The following is a 22812-nucleotide window of genomic DNA, read 5'->3' on the forward strand; positions in this document are numbered from 1 at the left end:
ACCCACAAAAAAAAGCAAAAAATGTTTTGTGTTGGCCCTGATATCTTAATACTCCCTTAAACCATCCAGTATGCATAGCATTCAGGAAATGAACAGTTTTATTGTTTTCAATAAAACAGTGCATTCTCATCCCCCTTTCTCAACACTTCAGTTATCAGTAATTTTAAAATATCAAAAACAATTTGACATTTTCTTATAAAAAGTCTTCTAATGTCTCCTTTCCAATATCAGTTCTACACTGAAGAAATCTCTGGGTATTTTTTTCAATTCTCTGTTTTTGCAGTATAGAAACTAAGTTATTCCCTGAAAAGCATTAGTGTTATATTCACGTCCTCTTAAAAAAGTTTCCATTCCTTCTCATGTTTTAAAGATAACATCAGAATGTGTCTTTCACTAATAAAATGAAAGCCGCCTCTATCCCTAAGGGCATAATCACAGATTTCCATATTTCATATCTGTTTAAAAGTTTATCAGATTTAGGTTGCATTCTTACCAAAAACTTTTTTGTTTGCAAGCTTCCATCCCCAAATTTTCACCACTTCAACATGTTTTGTCACAAAGTCAGCATAAGTTTTTTTTTTAGTAATATCTGTTCTCTTTTCTTCTCCTTCACTTCCAATCTTCACTTTTGTCACAGTTTCATCTTTGAATTCTGTCAATAATAGCACACCATGACATCTGTAGCCCATCTTCCGATTTGTCTTACTGCAACTCTTCTGAATGAATGGCTGTCACTTTCACTTCTCCATGTCTTTTTTTCTGATTCATTCTCAACTCTCTCCAAAAATAGATTTTCTTGAAATAAATCATCTGAATCTGGTACTAACTCCTTACAACTCTCTCTGCTTTCAGACTTGCATTTTGTGCCAGCCTCCATGTTGATAACTGCATCATTTCACACAGCTAGCACTAATCTAGGAATGGGAGTTCTACATTCTCATCAAATGAGTAGGGGTCCTTTCTTTAACAAATCTGAAATATTTACATTGTAAACTGAATAAATATTTACATTATTTACAATATTATACACAGACAGTTACATTGACCTCATATTTACTTTTTTTACATTCAAAATACATTTATATCTGACCCTCACTCTACTTTCCACAACCAAAATCTTATTTAACATTTCTGATAAATCCCATTTAGCATTATACATAATTCTTTCATTCTTTGGTTTTAAATTATCCACAAAACATTAAATATTTTTATCATCCTTTTTAATAAATATTTTATCTTTATAAAAATATATATTCAATCATATCCATATTAATATTTTTATATCCCTTAATTTTTTGATCCATAATGCATCAATTCTTTTACATTTCAAAAATACATGTTCATCAGTTTCTTCCTTATTGCAATAACTACATATTCTTTCACTTATTTTTTATATGGCATGTTTGCCAGTCTCAACAAAAATCATGATATTCTACTCTGTTTTTGAATCTATCATTTTTTGCTTTTACAGTTCTGATTTTCACTTTCTCTAATTCTTTTCATGGGTATACATAAAAATATTTCAACATTCATCTTCTAAATCTTTGATATTTACTTTCCACATTACAATTTTCTCTTGATATGCTTTTACTTTTTCATTCATATACTCTTTTACAACATGTCTTCATACCCCATATTTTATATTTGTTTTCAAATAACAGACTTATTAAACTACCATTTATTTCCTTTAACTATTTAAGTATTTTATATAGATGCAAATACCACTGGATTTATGTTCTAAACTGCAAATACCACTAGATTTATAAGTCCTAAACCACCATCCTCTTTTGCTAAATAAAGCATACCTCTCTTTACAGGATTAAAATGAGATCCCCTTATAAAAAAGAAGATTGTATTAATAATATCTCTTTCATTTGACAATGGCATACCAAACCCACTAGCTATATGTAAAATATTTCCTGATACAACATAGTTAAGCAAATAAACTTTTTTTCTTGAAAGAAGGTTTAAAAGTCCTTCATAAATTGCTTATAACTTTGTCAATTCCATTCAAATGCTTAGTGACTAGCATGATGTGATCTGCATTTGATAACATTATAGGTATAGCAATACCTTCCTTTGTTCTGTATCTAGCATTACCATCTAATTAATTATTATAACTAGTTGTTGCATTCATGACTAGTGAACATAAAATGTTACTAAAAGGACATCCATGTCTTATACCTGTTTTAATACCTATTCCTTAACTCAGCCATCCATTAATAAAACCTTTAATTTTGTTCAGTGTGTATGCTCTAACACACATTACTTATTTTTTATACTTAAGTTATAAGCTTTGAATACATCCCATAGCATATTATGTGGAATAGTGTCAAAAATCCTTGCTTAGATCTTCTACCATAATTAAAGTCTTTTCTTATTTATTTAGTATGCCATCTACAATTTGTCTAATAATCATTAATAATTCTTGATATCCTTTTCCTTTAACACTATATATTGAATCTAATAGAATACTCAAGTTTTGATTCCATTCTTTTCTGCACTATTTTCATAAAGATTTTATGAACAGTATTATTCAAAACCACATGCTTCCAATTTCTTATAACTTTTCTCTCACCTCTTTTCCGTACAAATTTAGCAATTCCACTACATACATAAATCCTTATATTTAAATTCATTAAACTACTTGTTTAACACTTCCATGAAATACATTTTTGACTTAACTGTCATGTTCTTATACATTTGATATTCTAAGCCATCCAGAGCCACTGCTGTATGCACCTTTACTTATCTTAATACTACATCCAATTCTTCTAATCTTATATTTTTCCAAGTCTATATTTTCTTGCTCAGAGAAATTTCTTAATTTCCATGATATACTTTGTTCTTTAGTAATATCTTTAAATAAATGCTTTATATATTCTATAACAATATACATTATATCTCTTTTGTCTGTACTATCCCTTTTTTGTCTATTAATTCACTCATTATACTGTCTTCCTTAACTATTTTATATATGTAAGGAGTTATCTCTTCTTTTTTACCTTGTAGGAAATATATTTGTTTATAGAACAGATAGTTTTTATTTTTTCTTAGTTTGTTGCATGTAACTTTCATTCTTTCTTGAAATATTCATTTTCATTCCTTTCTAAATTTTTAAGAAGTTTTTCACTTAACTTACTATAACTGTTTTTCACTTCCATTCTCTTTTTTAACTTGCCATTCTTGGTGACAAGTTCTTATAATTCTTTTTTAGGCATCCACCTTTCAGACCAATTTTTATAGGACTGCAACATTCTTATGTGATCTTCCCATAATTCTAACTTTCTTTTTTCACCCTTACCTTCCCACTCTACTTAATTAATTCTTTCTAGACCTTTTCCTATCTTAACATTACTAACTTTCCCTCTGAATTCTACCCAGATAGCTTTATGGTCTGAGAAATCTGTGTCTAATGCATCTTTGTTTTTATTTCACATCTTTCCAAAGGAAATAAAATAGTCTATCTGTGTTCTGTATAATCATCTACTGTATTTCCATGAATTGCTCTTCCATAAGCTTAAATTCTGGCATCTTATATTTTTTATAACTCTTTTTTTACATCATTCCATTTCTTTTTTTCTCAAGTTACAACTGAAGTCTCCTACTATAATAACTTACATATTAATAGCAATGTAATTCAATATTTAGACAAACATATCTTCTCTTTCTTTACTAGTTCCATATGCATATAATGCCATTTAATATAGACTTTATCTCTCTATCTAACATCAATAACCATAATCCTACCCATTAAAATTATAGTGCTATCAAGCACCTTAACTGTCTTTTTCATAAGTATTGCTATTCTTAACATAAATAGTGTCTTAAATTCCAGTATGTCTCATTACTGCGCAGACATTATGTTTGAAATCTTTCTATTCCATTAAAATATTGTTTATTTTAGTATAAATGATATCACTATCTCATTTTTGCACCTTTCTATAACAGCTAGTCTTCTAACTATACTCTTAAAACTGTTAGCATTCAATGCTAATATCCTGCAATTGTCATTATTTCTATTTAGAAAAATCTTCTGAGGAAAAAGAATAAAAACTTTGCCATTTTCCTTTCTTCCTTTCCTTTGCTTTCTATCCAATATTTTTTTCTTTCTCTCTCACTCTTTCGGCTATAGATTTTTTTTTAATATATTCCAGGTAATATCTTCTTTGTCATTAATTTCAGTACTTTCTTCTATATTTGATTCTTGTTTTTTATGTGTCATACTTTATCACTTTTGTTGACTGTTTCTTCTACATTTTTTCTATATGATTTTGTCCCTGTTCTTATTCACTTACTGGTTCCATAACTTTATGCATTTCTTCTTTCCTTTCTTTATAATCTATCCAAATATGACATACCTTATTGCATTTATAACATTTTAACTCACATTTTTTGGCATCATGACCTATTACACCACATATAAAACATATATTTTTTGTACAATAAATAGTCAAATTATCTGATTTCCCACAGTGGAAGCAAGTTTGTGGTTAACCCCAATATATAACAACACCTTTTTGAACATCTATATTTATGATACTGGGGATATGACCAATTTTATCATTTTTCCATTTTTAGTACAACATTACAATCCCAACCCCTAGTCCACAATCCTCTATTGTTGAAAACTTTAGAATTTCCCAAGACATGTTTATATATGCTATTTAAATGTCTTTTCAAAGTATCTTTCGCGGTTTCTGTTCTAAATTGAAATTAATTTTCTTCTTAATCTTTCTGAAAAAATAACTACATAAGCATTCCACACAGCACACTTTATTATTTTCATATTGATGAAAAATATTTTCTATTGCCTGACCATTTTCAAAAATTATATCACAAAAGTTCTTCTGCTTATATGGATGAAAGTTCTTAGCTTTGCTAGAGAAGTTCCTAAAGGTGAAATAACATTGTCCAATACCTCATATCATTCTATTTTTCTTTCTTCCTTGGAGAAAATCCTAACAGTATAAATTTCCTTTGTTTTATAACAGTTTATTTTCCTGATGTTCCTTTTTTGCTTTTTCATTAACCATATGAACATAAGTTTTTATCTTACCATCAGAAGTACCTCTTCATTTTGAATTTATTCCATTATATCTCCCCGTGCCATATCCTTGCCACTCTCAGGCTCACTTTCCCCAGATAATTTCTCTAATAAAACATGGGTTGTAATTATACACCCCTCATCACACTGGTTCTCTTCCTGGACTAGCTGCTTCTGGAAAATCTCTTCTAAATCTGGAAAAGGCTTGTCTGCCCTTTCTCTGACTATGCACCCTTCTTCTGTTTCAAAAATATCCATAGAAAACTGAACTGTCTTCTTACCATCATCTCCACCCACTGAAACACCACTAGAAGGCACATGTGCCTTCTGTCTTGATTCTCTGACCTCAGATACAAGATATAGAAGGCTCAACTACCTTCTCGTCTCTTATCTCCCAACAGATTTTTAAGCTGATTTGAAGGCTTGACTGCCTTCTTCTGCTCCAAATCACCACCAAACCTCTCTCTTGACTCTATTGCTGCAAGTCTCTGCTTCTCTGACCTGCCGCTGTGCCAAGAACTGAAGCAGGAAGTGCGCAGACCAAACATGTCCTCTCAGCAACTCTGAAATGAGTATTTTTTTTATTTCTAAACATTCATACATGTCATATTATTTATATATCTACATATTTACATATTCACATATTTACATTATTTAAATATGTTACATCATTCAATACATCAACTTCTTTTAAGTGTTTTTCCCACCCTTTTACCCACAACCAAAACCATATTTTTTCCAGTATTCTTGTTAATGTCCATTTACCATTGCATTTTATCTCATTAAGTCTCTTGTTCCATATTGTCTATGTTACATAAAATATAACTCTGTCCATTTTCTTAGGCTTTTCTTGAGATCTTGTTCCATGATAACGTTATTCTATCATGTCTATATTTAAGATTTCAAATTTCAAATAATCTTTAATCAAATCATATTTACACACATCTTTCCATAACTCTTGAATTCTTTCACATTTAAAAAAAATTTCTGAAGTTTCAAACAGTTTGCACTTATTACATATTCCATCTTGTTTACTTTTATATGCCATATTTGCTTTTACTAGTATTTTACCTATGGACAGCCTCCACAAAAAAAATCATTACATTCTTTAATTCTTTTGTAATTTGTATATCTAATCATTATTGTTTTTTTTTTCTTACTTGTTTCTAACTCTTTCCATGGATCAACAAAATAAAAATATTTCATAATATTTACATACTATTCCTTTTTATTATTTTCTATTACATACTTTTTTGTTTCCATAACATCAGTTTACTATGAAATTCTTTTATTTCTTCATTAATGACACATTTACTTATTTTATTATTCATTTCCATTTCTTCCCAAAGTTGCTTGTATTTACCATACATTATTGACTCTATCAATTTTTTATTATTTTTCATAACTCCTTTTAATAGTTTATACATATTGAAAGAGGTTGCATGTACAATTCAATTTATCAGTCCCAGCCCCCCCACTCTTCTTTGCATATATAAAATTCCTGTCTTTACGGGGTCCAATCTCAACCCCCAGATGAATGAAAATATCATATTTTTTTCATATTTCACTGGTATCATATAAATGTTTGCCACATAGGCTATTTTATCAAATGTTATAGTATTTATCAAATGTGCTTTCTTTCTGTATGAAAATCTATATGTTTTCCAGAAAGCAATCATTCATTTGATTCCTTTACTAAAGTTGTCCCATTGTTCTTGTTTATATTCACTTTTACCAAATACTATCTCCAATAAATCTATATAATTTTCATTATATTCTGCCCTTCCTAGTATCCCTTCATAACCAAAACCTTTACTTTTCTCCTTATTTATACTTAAACCAATTTTCTTAAGTATAATACTTAATTTTTTATTTATGTCTTCCATCCATAATTTATTTTTAGCAATTATTACAATGTCATCTGCATAAGTATGCATTATTGGTATTTGTACCTCCTTCATCATTTTACATCCTCCATTACTTGTCATGTTATTTATTTCCACAGTGACTATATTCATGAGTAATGAAAATATCCCACTGCTGACTGTTCATCCTTTTTTTATTCCACACTCTATTATCAGATCTTCCCCAATCCAGCTGTTTATGTTTCATTTCACATACTTTTTTCATATAATGATTTAATAATTTGTAATACTTTGTCACTTATGTTATATTCCTGCAAAATTCTCCATAGTGCCTCATATTGAATATTATCATATGCCTTACTTACATCACCTATCTTAGCCTTTACTTCTCCTTTTTTAGTAATACTGTCATCAATTTCTTCTCTTATTAACCACAACAAATCCTTACTTCCCTTTCCTTTTCTTCCATACACATTTTGATCATATAACCTTTCCATTTTACATTGTATTCTTTCAGCTATTATTCTCATAAAAGTTTACAGTCCATATTATTTAACATTATAGGTCTCCAATTTCTAATTTCATCTTTATTCCTTTCCTATACATACATTTTAAAACCTATATAAATTTCCTTATACTTAATCCCTGTGTCCATCATTCATTCATAACTTGTACAAATATCATTTTTATCACTCTTCCATTGCTTTATACATATTATATTCAAACCCATCTAATCCCGTGGCTGAATTTATATTAATATTTTTCATAATTTCATTCAACTCCTTTAAATTTATTTTTTCTCTAAATATTCATTGTCTTTTTTTTACTAAATTTCTCACCATCATAAACGTGTTCTATGAACACTTTTCTTTTGCCATATAAATCTAATGCATAGCTCCTAATTATTACATATATTCCTTTTTGCTTCTTAACTTATTTCCCTTCTTTATTTTTTAATTGTCTTACTACTATTTTTTTATCTTTCATTATTTTATATAAATAGGGTGCTACTTTCTCTTTTTCCCTTGTAAGCAATAATTTTGCTTATATAATAAGTTATTAATTTTTTCTTGATTTCTTTTGCATATTCTCTTTCTTTCTCATATAATATTTTATTCCTTTCTACTAAACCTTTAAAACATGTTTTTCCTTAATACTGTGTATTCTCTTTTCCTCTTTTCCTCTTCTCTTCTACACATTCTAAAAATACCTGTCAATGTTTCTTTTTAAATTGTACCCAATACATAGTCCAATTTTCATAGAAAGGTCTCACTCTAATATGTTGTTTCCATAGTTCTATAAGATATTTTCTTTTTCCTGTATCCAATTCTTTTTCATTAATTCTTTTTTTCCTTATCCTGTTTTAACATATTCTTCATTTTCATGAATGTTATCCAAATAGCCACACAATCAGAAAATCTAGTATACTTTGTTCCTTGTTGAATAATTTTTAAAATTTCTGATATTAAAAAGCAATCCATTTCTGTCTTAATTTTGTTCCTTTTATATGCCCAGTGTTTATTGCTTCATATTGTTAATTTTCCATTCCTCACAATTTCTGTGACTTCTTTTTATTCCTTAGGTTATAATTAAAGTCACTTGTGATTAGTATATCCATATTCATGCAAACATAATTAAGTATACTTTTAAACATTGTTTTTCTCTCTTTTTTTGTCACATATGCATATAAGGCTATAACCCCATATACATACATTTTCCATCTCAGATTCACTACAGTTATTCTCCCTAGTTCTATTATTGTTACATCTAATATCTTTACATTATTTTTACACAATATATATATATATATATATATATATATATATATATATATATATATAGGTTCACTTCAATTCACTGAACTTTCAATTCACTGACTTTCATTTCACTGACACCATTTCACTGAAATTCATTTCACTGAAACTTCATTTCACTGAAAGTTCATTTCACTGACAAGTATTATTACAAAGTAAATGGAATATGCCCCCTTCCCCACTGTAGTGCGACCCTGGAGTTAGAATATATAGTTAGGGGGGTGTGGGGGCAGAGCCCCCCACATCGGGGGGTGTGGTGGGGCGCAGCCCCCCACTTACTTTTCTTTTACTAAGCAATATTATATCAAAACGTAAGAATATCATATGAAATGAAGTGAGCTGCGCCCACCCTCGATGTGGGGCTCTGCCCCCACACCCCCCTAACTATATATTCTAACTCCAGGGTTGCACTACAGTGGGGAAGGGGGAATATTCCATTTTATTGCTAATACTAGTTGTCAGTGAAATGAACTTTCAGTGAAATTAAGTTTCAGTGAAATGAATTTCAGTGAAATGGTGTCAGTGAAATGAAAGTCAGTGAATTGAAAGTTCAGTGAATTGAAGTGAACCCATATATATGTATATATATATATATATATATATATATATATATATATATATATATATATATATATATATATATATGTTCATAGGTTCATAGGTAGGTACTAGGCTATTGGCCCTAGGGCCTATATAAGCCTAGCCAAATGGTACCCTGGCTTTTGCCACCCAAGAAAATTATTTTCCTGTGCCCCTATCAAGCAGAGCTACAGAAGTGATCCCCGGGGTGACTTTCTTGTCTCCCATCCAATCATCAAGATTTTTCTTGAAGAGTGCTAATGAGGAGCTTTGTTTGATATAGACAGGTGTTTTGTTCCAGAGTATGGGAAGTCTCTGGGACAGGAATCTATCCCTCCAGTATGTTCTGTTTATTGTGGTGACAAGGTTTAGGTCCCTAGAGAGTGTAGCTCGGAGGGATTGGGATTTCTTTAAGTGGAGCATGTCCAACAGCTCTGGGTTTGACATAGCTTTGTATGTTAGGCAGTGATCGCCTCTGAGTAGGCGATATGCGACAGAGTAAAGCTGGAGGTTTTTGAGACGGTCTGTGTAGGGCATGCGTTTGAGGCTGGTAATCCTCTTTGTGAGGTATTTCTGTGGCCTTTCCAGTTGTTGTAGATGTCTTGTGAGGTACATACCAAAAGGGGCAGTGTACTCTATAATGGGTCTAATGAGTGATGATTAGAGGGGAACAATGACCTATTTTTTCCTGGATGAGAAACCTTTTGTGATGAGGTGTGCCATGTAAAAGGATTTCCTGACTACTGTGGCGATGTGATTATCAAAGGAGAGACTACTGTCCACCTGTGTCCCAAGGTCTCTTATCACACTTTCGGTGTTAAGTATACTGCCGCCTATGTTGTAGTTCATGGGTACAGAGGATTTACCAAAAGGGATGACAATGCACTTTTTGGCATTGAGCTTGAGGCCATGGCTTTGACACCATGCATCTGTCTCAATGAGGCCCTTTTGTAGGATGTTCACATCATTAGGAGTTTTGATTATGGCTCCTAGTTTGCAGTCATCTGTGAAATTTGTTAGGCAAAGACCTTCTGTGCTAGCCTGTACTTCAGAGAAGTAGATACCAAACAGGAGAAGACCTAGGACTGAACCCTGTGGTACTCCACTTGTCACTGGTCTAAAGTTGGATTTAGAGTCTGTTACTTTCACAGTGTGGGTTCTGTCAGTGAGCTAGCTGGCAACCCATCTTGTGAAATAGGGATTTATACCTAGTTTAGTGAGTTTATCTATAATTCTAGAGTGGGGGGGTGGTGTCAAAAGCCTTGGGGAGGTCTAGACAGACTGTGTGAACCACCTTACCCTCATCTACGGCTTTGGTGACCGCTTCAAAGAAGTCTATTAGGTTTAGGAGACATGATCTGCCTTTTAGAAACCCGAACTGAGTAGGGTCCAGAGTTTGGAGATTACCAATGTCATTGTTTATAAGTTCAATGATGATACATTCCATAGCCTTGCAGACCAGGCTCGTTAGGCTAATGGGGCGGTAGTTCCTGGGATCCTTTGTGGAGTGGGATAACCGTTGCTGTGTGCCATTCAGTGGGCACAAAGCGAGAGGTGAGGCTATGATTGAACATGGTACTTAGGTGGGGTGCCAGTTCATTCTGTAGTTCATGTATAATGCAGCCTGGGATGTTGTCTGGTCCCATGGATGCTGTGTTCTTGGCTTTGGAGAGTGTGTTTTTTACCTGTGCAGCCGTGATTACAGGAACTTTGCATTCTTCCCGTATAGAGATGGGCCCTTTAGGGGATGAGAGAGGGGTAAAGTTAGCACTAAACCTATCTGCCTGGATGTTGGCAACATCAGTTGTTTCTGTATATTTAGTGCCATTGTGCTGTAACTCAGAGCAGATCTCAGTGTTGCCATTGACATTCTTGACATAACTATAGAATGCTTTGTGGTTGTCTTTAGAATCGGTGGTGATTTTGTTTTCATAACTAGCTTTGGAGGATTTTATGAGGGATCTCAGCTTCTTACTGCATGGGTGTCGTGAAGTTTGCCACTTCTGTCTTAAGAGGTGTGAAGTTGGCTTTGGAGAAATTTTTTACGTTTGTTTCCCTAATGGGGGGTGGGAGTGGGATGTGGATATCTAGGGTGATTCACTTGTGGTCGGATCTGACCAATGAGGATTTGACTTCTGGTGTGGAACACCAGTTGCCCATGTTGGTAATGACCAGGTCTAGGATACTGCTGCCCCTGGTGGGGGGTGTGGATAAGTTGATCCAAGGCATTGGAATTTATGAATTCCAGAAAACTTTGAGCACATAAGTTGGTAAATGAGTAGTTTTCCCAGTTAATGGTGGGGTAGTTGAAATTGCCCATTATTAGGGTGTTAGGTTGTACCCTAATATTTCCAGCGTATCAAGAAATGAGGAGTGGGAATCCTGGGGCATGGTGGGGGATCTGTAGCAAGCTACAATTTGGATTGCAGTCTTGCCCAGAGTTAGTTGCACTTGGATAATCTCGGATGCATTATGCAGAGAGACTAGCCTGGAGGTGTGGATATCATTAATGAACATGGATACGCCTCCGGCTTTAGTGCTTCGGTCCAGGTTAGGTGGCTGAAAGGTGTGGTATGAATTATTGCCTGGTAATGCAGGGGTGCCCTCTGGAGCCTTGAACCAGGTCTCTGTCACTGCACAGATGTCGATGTTCTCCATTTTAAGAAGTGCCTCAAGTGACTGCATTTCAGGTTTAGACTTCTAGCATTAAGTAGCATTACCCTCAGATTTTGCTTGCTTGTACCTGTTATGGTGGTGAACTTGTCATTTAAATCTTGCCTAAAAAAGGCACTGTAGGGGTGGCAAGAGCCTTAGCAAGTATCCAGAATCTAAAGGGTGACAGGTGCAGGCCATCTCTGGCAAAGCATCGTGGTTTGTCGATCATGTTGTCCCAGGCAGACAGATACTGGATCCCCTTGGAATGACACCAGAAGCTTAGCCAATTATTGAAGTCAATCATTTTGTCCTTGTACTGTGGTATCATTCTAGGTGAAGGCAGGATGCTACTCAGGGCTAGGGTCATACCTGCCTGGTCTACAAGATCGGACAGCTCCTCCATGTCTCTTTTCATTTAGTCCAGGGAGGTACATCTCAGGTCATTCACACCAACATGGGCAATGACAGAGTCATATTTGTACTTGTTGTGGAGTGACCTGAGTGCATGTGTTATGTGGCAGATCCTGGCACCTGACAGGCAGCTGACAGTAACTTTCTCCTTGTTTAGGCTGGTGAGTGGAACATCAGTGTGCCTGACTATAAAGTCACCTATGACTAGAGTGTTGGGTACGTTGTTATGCCTTATGGGCTGTGGTTGAGTGGCACACTGAGTTTGTGGGTTATGTGTGATTTGGTTTGTGTTGGGGGGTGGAGGTTGCTTGCATTTCTGCTTTGGGGTTTCTTTACCTGTATTCCAAATAACAGAACCATTCCAAAGCCTTTCTCTTTGTACCCTTTCTTCTTCCATTAACAGTCTAATGTCTTCTAACACTATTATTTGGGCATGTACAGCTGCACACCAATACATAATAAAAAGAAAAAAATTCAGCATCAGCTCAAGATACAATAGAGACTTTCAATAAAAAATCCATTAAAAACACAACAAAACACACTATGTTAAGCGCTTTCATCTTAAAAGCAAAAATACATCATCAGAACAGTGTGGGCCAGATTCACGATGGCTTGCACGGAGTCTAAGAGTAGAGTAAGACTCCATGCAGCCATCATGTCTGATGAGTGATCTAGGAACAGCCTGTAGGGGCGTGTAAGAGAGGTCCTAAAATGGCTCTTACACGGACAGGGCTGGGACATGCAAATTACCTCAATTGCAGCTGAAAGGCATGAAAATGAGGTAGATTTGCGATCCAGGAAACCTGAACCTGTCCGAGTAAGAGTAGTGTTATCTGCAGAAATGTACTCAGTTGACAACTGAGTACCATTCTGAAAATAGCAAAACAGAGCCATGACAGCTCCAAATAAAGATTGCATCCAGTAGAGGAAGCATGCCAATGGCCAAACATACGGCCATTGGTAATGTTACCCGATGCAAAATGAAAAAAAAGTAATTACATTTTTTTTTCCGATTTTCCATGTTTAAGCATAGTGCAGCGTCACGCAAATGGGCTGCTCTCAAAAAACCAGAAAAATAAAAATTAAAACCCACAAATGTGGATTTTATGGGGATTTGTATTGTACAATGCAAGGCAATGGCATGCTGAATACAACATGGCTACCGAGTAGGGGTTGCTAAGGGGGAAACCCAGTCTAAGAGATGTAATCAAGCATTAGTAGGCAATCCTATGCAAATGAGGGTAAGGATAGTGAATCCCAAGTCTACATAGCAAATGAGCACAGTCAGTGGAGTGTAAGACTAGGATAAGGGGAGTAACAGAGTAGGCTATAGGTGACATCAGGAGGGGGTATGTATAAAAGAAGATAATCTCATTGGAGCAGAGTGTCATGTGTTAGCTGTCAGTTGCTCATCACTGGAAGAGGTGTGTCATCAGGTATCCTAGCTAAAGTCAAGAAATAGAAGGTGCACACTGTGGGTATCACCAAAGTTTCTTGAAAAATGCTTGCACCGTGTATGCGCATGTGTGCGCACCTGTAAACCCGAGTAAGACAGTGTGAGCGCGTGGAAGCATCAGTGAGGGTGTTTAAGCCGGAGTAAACATGTATAAGGAAGTTTAAAGTCTTGTAAGCGCCTCTGCGCTCGTGTGAGCGAGTTTAGGCAGGAATTAGCTGGTGGAAGTCCATCTAAGCCTGTGTGCGTGCATGTTAGCATGTGTACGCGCATCTGCGCTAGTGTGTGTGGCGCTGCCCCCTCAGGAAATGGAAAGGGAAAAGGAAGCACAACAAACAGTAGGAAGTTAACCAGGGAGAGTCAGCAGAGCTAGCACGTGGAAATAATCAGAATCAGGCAATTACACAGGCAGTAAACCAGCCCAGCCCAGCCCAGCACTTAAAACTCTGCAAACGACGTTTCACCATGTATTGCTCAGAGACACTGCAGCACTGCAGTAAGCTAAGAGAAGTGAATACTGAAAAGGCTTAACTGAGACAAGGAAATGTTAGGGGCTGCCATTGCTGTCATAAATCGACATATGCAACACGCTGAGGGTGGTGACAATGGGAATGCTGCCAACCAACCCCCAGTGAGGAGATGGAGAAGAGTGCACAGGCCCAGGGTAACCTACCAGGGGCTACATGAGCTGGAGATAGTGGAGCGCTATAGAGTGGACAGAGACCTCAAGCAGCAAATTGTTGAGCTGTGCAGGCCACGCATCACACACAGAACCAACAGAGGGGAACCCATTCCAGTGGAAACCAAGGTATGTGTTGGCCTACGAATACTAGCAACAGGTACCTTCCAGAGACCAACTGGTGATATGATGGGGATATCACAGGCATCAGCATCCAGGGTACTGCAACAGTTTCTGGATGCCATGTCAGCACATGTCGGTGATCATGTATATTTCCCCAATTCCCGTGAGGTATTGGCCAGCAATATGCATCTCTTCCAGCAAATAGCGGAATACCCTGAGGTAGTGGGTGCAATAGAATGCATGCACATATGCATCAAAGCACCAGCCGGTGAGTGGGGTAGGGTCTACTTCAACTGCAAGGGCTTCCCCTCCATCAACTGCCAGGTTGTGTGTGATGCCCAGGGCATAATACTGAATGTGTGTGCTGGCTGCCCTGGAAGCTACCATGATTCCCATATCTGGCATCTGACGCAGCTGTACCAGACATTTGCCAATGGGGACATCCCACATGGTCACCTAGTGGGGGATGCTGGCTGTGCACTGGAGCTGTGGCTGATGACACCCATCAGAAACGCACACACACCTGAACAGGAATGCCATAATGAGGCACACACACAAACACGAAATGTAATTGAGCGTGTGTTTGGGCTGCTCAAGTCACGGTTCCGGTGCCTGGACACATCTGGTGGAGCCTTGCAGTACACTCCAACTACATATACCCAAATTGTCATGGTATGTGCTATGCTACATAGTATGATCCTTTGCAAAAACAGCTGCAGTAGGACCAGCATAGGCCTGGCCCAAACAGGCCCCCACCATTGCCAAGGTCATCACAGGCAGAGCGACACTCAGAGGAGGAACAACCTGAGCCTGCCCCAGAAGGCAGAAGGAGGCGTGCCCAGTATCCTTTGGCCTTGGCAAATAGGCAATGCATAGCACATACACTGGCTCAGTAGGAACCCTGGAAATGATACCTCTCTCTGACCCGCACATATAGTAAAATGGATGCCTAAGTTGACACTACCTGCTTCAAACATATACAGGGAGTGTAGTATGTGCATCCGACATAGGCATCCCTGCAGCACCACCTGAGGCATGATTGCCATGTGTCAAGAAATTTAAGGTAGTGCTAAACAGCATTTACCACCATGTAGTATATGCAAACAGAATACACACACCAACTAGTACAACTGTGGTCAGTGTTGAGTAATATTGGGCAATGTCCAGCAGAGTTGTTGGATATACAGCAATGTCGGACAAGCCTGGTCTAAGTAGGGCATAGCAGAACAAAAGCCAACATGCTCATATTTGCTTAACTGCCCCTTAAGCAGTCTAGTCTGCTCAGTATGGAAATATAAAGCAGGGATGGGCCTCGAACCCAGGATACTGTGCACCATAGTTAAAGTACTGAACCACTAAACCATGACAGCATTGTACTGTTCAGCCAGTATGAAGGAATGTTGATAAGTCTATGCAAAGTATCTCATGGAAACCCTGCAGGCACAGCATAATCCCTGTTGAGTTATGACACAAAGGTGAGTCCTGCAGTAAGAACAGAACTTGACTTCCAACACACACAGTATAAATGTTAATATCGGTTATGTTCACACACATCCACAAATGTAGTGGACTTCAGATTGCAACATACTGAAAGGTCACACTGGGCATGCTCACACACTTGGATAAATGAGACATATGTCAGGCAACAAAACATGGAAAGCCTGAACTGGGCATGCTCACACACTTAGGCCATGTCTGACTACAGCAGTGGGCCACACATCTGGCAGTTGCATGTGTTAACCCAGGAACCTCTCACTATCCAGCAATCCACCCTGTGCACACAGTTACATGACAACAGACACTTATATAATATAGTGGAACCCTGTCATGATCAAACATGTTCCACAGATACCTAAGTTGTTCATAGAAACTGGGAAAGCAAACACGATAAAGACCTGCAAACAGTATCAGCAGTAAATATTGTGCATCCTGAGCAGAAGCATAGGTTCAGAGGTCGATAGTAGGCTATCTGCCCTAGGGTATGTACAAGCCTTGCCAGAGTGTTTTTGGCTTTTGAAGCCCTGTCAGAGTACTACACTGTGCCAGTGAATAGTAGGTCACACAAGATAGCCCATGTACATTTAGGCTACTGTGCCTCTGTCTAGCAGGGACACAGAAGAGATCCCAGGGGTGAATTTGTGATTTCCCATCCATGTGTCCAAATTTGCCTTGAAGAGGGTCAGCGAGGGGCTATGTCTAATATGAATTGGGATTCTATTCCAGAGTGAGGGGAGCCTCTGGGAAATAAATCTGTCCCTCCAGCATGTCCGTTTTATTCCGTGCTGAGGTTTAAGTCCCTGGAGCATGTATCTCTTAGGGACTTGGATTTTTGAGGTGGAGCATGTCCATTAATTCGGGCTTTGACATGGCTTTGTATGTCAGGCATAGATTGCCTCTGAGTAGGTGGTTAGCAACTGAGTAGAGCTGGAGTTTCCTTAGGTGAGCTGCATATGACATCTGTTTGTAGCCCATGACCCTCTTGGAGAGGTACTTTTGGGTCTCTCCAGGTGCTGCAGGTGGTGGGTAAGGTACATCCCAAAAGGGCCATTGTATTCAAGTATAGTGCTGATGACTGACGAGTAGAGGGGCACAATGACCTCACTTGATGTAGATGCGAACCCGTTCGTGATAAGGTGGTATATATAGAAGGTGTTTGTAACCAGTTTGGCAATGTGATTATCAAAGGAGAGATTACTATCTACATTGGTCCACAAATCTTAAGTTACTACTTCTGTACTTAATGGATTACCACTTATGTGGTAATTTGTGTGCACCTTGTTTTTCACAAAGGGGATGACTACGCACTTTATAGCATGTAGCTCAAGCTTGTGGCTCTGCAGCAAACATCTCTGCGAGACCCTTCTGGAGGATGCTTGTGTTAGCTGGAGAGTTGATTATGGCCCCCAGTTTGCAGTAATCTGCGAACCTTGTCAGCCATAATGCCCCCGTGTTAGCCTGAACCTTAGAGAAGTATATACCGAACCAGAGAGGTCCCAGAACTGAGCCCTGTGGGATGCCACTTGTAACTGGTTTGTATTTGGACATGGCACTTGCGATTTTGACAATGTGGGTTCTATCCCTGAGCCAGTTTGCAACCCATCTTGTGATATAGGGGTTGATTTTTAAGCTGTTAAGCTTATGTATGACATCCGAGTGGGATGTTGTGTTGAATGTTTTTGCGAGGTCCATGTAGGCTGTGTGGACTACCTTGCCCTCATACATAGCTTTGGTAACTGTTTCAAAGAAATCAACTAGGTTTAAGAGGCAAAATCTGCTCTTAACAAAGCCAAATTGGGTAGGGTCCAGTGTCTGGAGGCTCCCAATGTCTTTGTTCATGAGTTCCATGATAATACGCTCCATAGCTGTACAGACCAGACTAGTCAGGCTTATGGGGCGATAGTTCCCAGGGTCTGTTGTGGCACCACCTTTGCAGAGTGAAACCACTGTAGCTATATGCCATTATTTGGGTACATATCCTGTAGTAAGGCTAAGTTTGAACAGTGACTTAATGTGAGGGTTCATCAGGGCCGGTGTTAGCATTTTGGGGGCCCCCGGCAGATGTCAAGTTGGGGGCCCCCTAGGGACTTCCTGTCTACGTATCACCCTATTGCTGATACCCCTCCTAAACAACCTTTTAGTTCATGCTGCAAACTGACTGACCTGTAGCTACAGTGCTCCTAATTACTACAGGCCTGTGTACCACACTATGTTAGCCCATCTCACAAAGGGAAAGTTACTAGGATGTAGTTGCACCAATTATACATTGCAGGACCTCTATGTACAGGTCTGGACTTGGGTGAAATGGGGCCCTAGGCCTATAGGCCTACTGTTTTACACACACACACACACACACACACACACACACACACACACACACACACACACACACACACACACACACACACACACACAACCACACACACACACACACACCATACTCTCCAATCTTCCCTTGATCACTCCCCACCTCCATCTTGGACTTCTGATGCTATGCACATTACTTTTTCCTTCCCTTTCTCAAATTTTGCTTTACTCTTCATATTGTCAGGCATCAGTAAAGCTGTATTTTAAGCTTTAGAGAGTGCAGTGGCAACCTGTTCTTTTGTGATACTTGGAAGTGGAGTGGTAGAGGGGATTTTTGGGGGGAGATCTGGAAGTGATATGTTGGTGAAATTTGAGCTGAATTTATCAGACAGCAGATTTGCTATGTCTTCCGGCTGAGTATAGGTGATGCCATCTACAACTAATTCCACACATTCTTGGGTGTTGCCCTTAAGACTGTGGACTTAACTGAAAGATGCCTTATGGTTATTCTTAGTTTTGGAAGCTATGTTTACCTCAGTCTGCTTTCAGAGAATTGACTAGTACCCTGATTCACTTGTTTAGACTAATGCGGGACGTATTTCTCTGTTGTGCACATTTCCTCTTACTTCATGAAATCTGGAAAACTATATTAGGATTTCCTAAAGTCACACAAGCAGTTAAGTGGATTAGTGCAAACATGAAAATTGGAAACGTACTGCCTGTACTGAAAGACAAAATATAAGCAAATGAAATAATCTAGAATAATTAAACTTCATAATTAATTGAAGATCTTTCCTGTCCTGCATATGTAATTACATATTCTTTTGGTGAATCAAGTGTTTTGAGCTGTTTCCTGGTGACTCAAAGTAAATATTCACATTCTGCAGAAAAGAATCCTGTTGATAAAATTATACCAAGCAGTCTACTTATGAGGAAAAATCTGCCTTCTCTCTGACCTAAGATTGTTATGACTAACTTTACCAGGTTTCCTCACAGCACTTAAATTTCTAAGGCTGAGTTTTAAACAGACAACCCAATTTACAGGACAGACAAAGTACATAAAATAGGATATTATACAATTCCTCCCCTAAAACGTGCAGGCTGATTGGCAAGCCCAACCAGCGTGCCCGTTGTAAATCCCTCAGTATACTAACGGAAAAAGGTCCGGTCGCCCGGACTTTTTCCGTTAGTATAAAACACTGTCTCGCTATGTTAAAAGAGTCTAACATAGCGACACAGGTTTAAAAAAAAGCAACGGAGATCTCCGTTGCTTTTTTTAAAGCTGTCTTGCTATGTTAAACTCCTTTAACATAGCAACACAGTGTGTAAAAAGCAACGGAGATCTTGCGATCTCCGTTGCTTTTTTTTTTAAAGCTGTCTCGCTATATTAAATGGGTTTAACATAGCGAGACAGCTTTAAAATAAGCAATGGAGATATCCGTTGCTTATTTTAAAGCTGTCTCGCTATGTTAAACCTATTTAACATAGCGAGACAGTAAAAAAAAGCAATGGAGATCTTGCGTTCTCCGTTGCTTTTGCCCACAGTTCTGATGTACTGCGCAAGTGCGCAGTACATCAGAACTGCCGCAGAATACCAGACAGCTGTGGAAGGGCAGTAAAGAGGCATTATACAATGCCATTATTTAAGAAAAATAATTATTTATTTTCTTAAATAATGCCATTGTATAATAGCAATAACCCACTTCTGGGTGTGGGTAATGCTGGATTTACCCACGGTTGGCTTTGTTTGGTCCCTCGGGCTTCGCCCTCGGGACCAAACCACGCCAACCGTGGGTAAATCCAGCATTACCCACACCCAGGCGTGGGTTATTGCTATATTATGTAATGGCAATAATTTGATTGTCTATGTGTTACTAAAGTCAAATTGCCTGAAAATGCTGAAGTAACAGAGAGATAGAAACAATGCACGTAAGAAAGTCCTTTTCACATGCTTATAATGACTTTTGGTTTACTAATTAGTTAGGACAGAATGGGTGAAATGCCTTGCAAAACAAATTATAGGAGTTATTTTACATTTTGTAGTTAATGAAGTTAGTAAATAATGTTTACCAAATCACAATGTTTACCATATCTCAAACCACTCTTATACCAAGGGTGTAATATCAAAAAAAAAAGTGACTGCAGCCTTTATTGATCCAATGTATTGTGACTTATGAGGGAATTGTTAATGAAATAAAGTACACCTAGGCAAATAAAGCAACCCTAGGGGAAAGACTGAATTATGGACAACCCTAGAAAAGTACTTATTTGATGTATACAGAGAACAAAACAATAGATTTGACCCTTAGAATGTGATCTAAAGGAAGGAGTTGTTGACAGAGGACTTTGATGTGTACTTATAAACATAAAATAGTTAATTTCTGTCGCACTTACTACTGCTATTAATAAAACTATTTACTAAATCTCAAGGGACAAGGTTTTATTTATTTACTTAGTTCATTAGTTTGGCTAATTTGTTTGTTTATATTTTTATTTTTTTTCTATGTGGATAGTCCAACTGGTACTCCTTTTAGCCACAGTCTGTAAGAAAAAGAAAAACATATACCAATAATCGTTTATACCAATTTGGCTAGAACTTGCTTCTTGATTTATACAGCCAATTAGGTCCCTTGCTTCACTGAAGCGGACCTGATTGAGAGCAGCTAACAAGTAAAGCAATGGACCTGAATGGCTGCAGCCATCAAGGAAGCAAGTTCTTTCAGGGGAAAAAAAAAGTGGAATCGCGCGATGGCGCTGCCGAAATGAACGAGGCGCCAAGCAAGGAGTGGGAGTGATTTTGAAACCTGCAGCTGTTTCATATGGGGGCCCTCGTATGTGGGGAGATAATCGGGGGCTCCCCGCGGCCGTGGGTTTGGCGAGTGCCTAATGCCAGCTATGGGGTTCAGTTCTTCTTGGAGCTTGTGTAAGACACAGCCTGGGATACCGTCCGGTCCCATAGCTGCTGTGTTTTCTGCTTTGGTGAGGGCAGCTTTCACCTGTGCATCTGTGATGTCAGGGAGGTTACATTCAGTTGGGATAGGCATTTGTTCCTTTGTGGGTGAAGGGGGGGAGAGGTTTGTGCTGAATCTGTCTGCCAGGATGGTGGCTGTCTGTAGTTTCAGTATATTTTGTACCATTATGCAATAATTCAGAGCATATCTGGGAGTTTCCACCCATATTATGGACATAACTAAAGAAGGACTTGTGATTATCTGTAGTGTCTAGGGCAATTTCCCTTTGGAAACTGGCCTTTGATGATTTTATGAGGTATTGAAGTTTCTTGCTAATACTGATCAGAGATGGCTTCCATTTTTGGGATTTTGCTCTGTCATGTAGTAGCTTCCTCCTTCTGTTGTATAGCTTATTTGTGGCCGGGGTCCACCAAACAGGTCTCCTGTTTTTGAAGGAGTGAGGCTTTGTTTTATTTGGGATAGCACGATCCATGCATTCCTGCAGGTGCTCATACAATGCATTTGTAAAGGATTCTGCGGATTGGCCTGTTATCCTCTGGCCTGTGGGCTTTGAAGGATTCCACCTCAGTCTTGAGAAGTGCAAAGTTGGCGTTTGAGAAATTTTATACAGTGATTTCCTTGGCTGGGAGTGGGGACGGGATATGGATGTCCACGGAAATTTGTTAATGGTCTAATCTTATCAATGAGGGGTTTACCTCTGGTGTGGAACATAGAGTCCCCATGTTGGTGATGACCAGGTCCAATATGTTGTTCCCTCTTGTGGGAGAGGTGACCAGTTGTTCCATCGCATTACAGTTTATAACTTCAAGGAACCGTTGGGCAAGTGTGTTTGGGCATGAGTAGTTGTTGCAGTCAATGTTTGGGTAGTTGAAGTCACCCAATAACATAGTTGTAGGAGAGACCTTGATATTCTCCAGTGTTCTCAGGAATGCCAAGTGGGGTTCCTGTAATAGGGAGGGTGTTCTGTAGCAGGCTACAAACTGAAATGCAGTTTGGCCCACTGTTAGTTGCACATGGATGGTTTCTGATGCTTCGTGCAGTGCCACTAACCTGGAGGTGTAGGTATCTTTGATGAATATAGATACTACCCCTCCTTTTGTGCTTCGGTCCGAGTTTTGTGTGTGAAACACATAGTATGAGTTATAACCTGGTTGTGCTGGGGTGCTCTCAGGAGCCTTGAACCAGGTTTCTGTTACTGCACAGACATCGATATTCTCCATACTGAGGAGAGCCTCAAGTGTGTGCATCTTGAGGTGTAGACGTCTGGCATTGAGTAGCATTACCTCTAGATTTTGTATCCTTGGGTTGTCAATGGAGGTGTGTATGTCCTTTGAGCCTCGCCTAAAAAATGCACTATGGGGGTGGCAAAAGGCATGGCCAGTATACAAAAGCCTAAGGGTGACAGGTGCA

The sequence above is a fragment of the Protopterus annectens genome, chromosome 5.part0 (genome assembly GCF_019279795.1).
Source record: "Protopterus annectens isolate FY-2018-M chromosome 5.part0, PAN1.0, whole genome shotgun sequence".
Taxonomy (NCBI): domain Eukaryota; kingdom Metazoa; phylum Chordata; order Ceratodontiformes; family Protopteridae; genus Protopterus; species Protopterus annectens.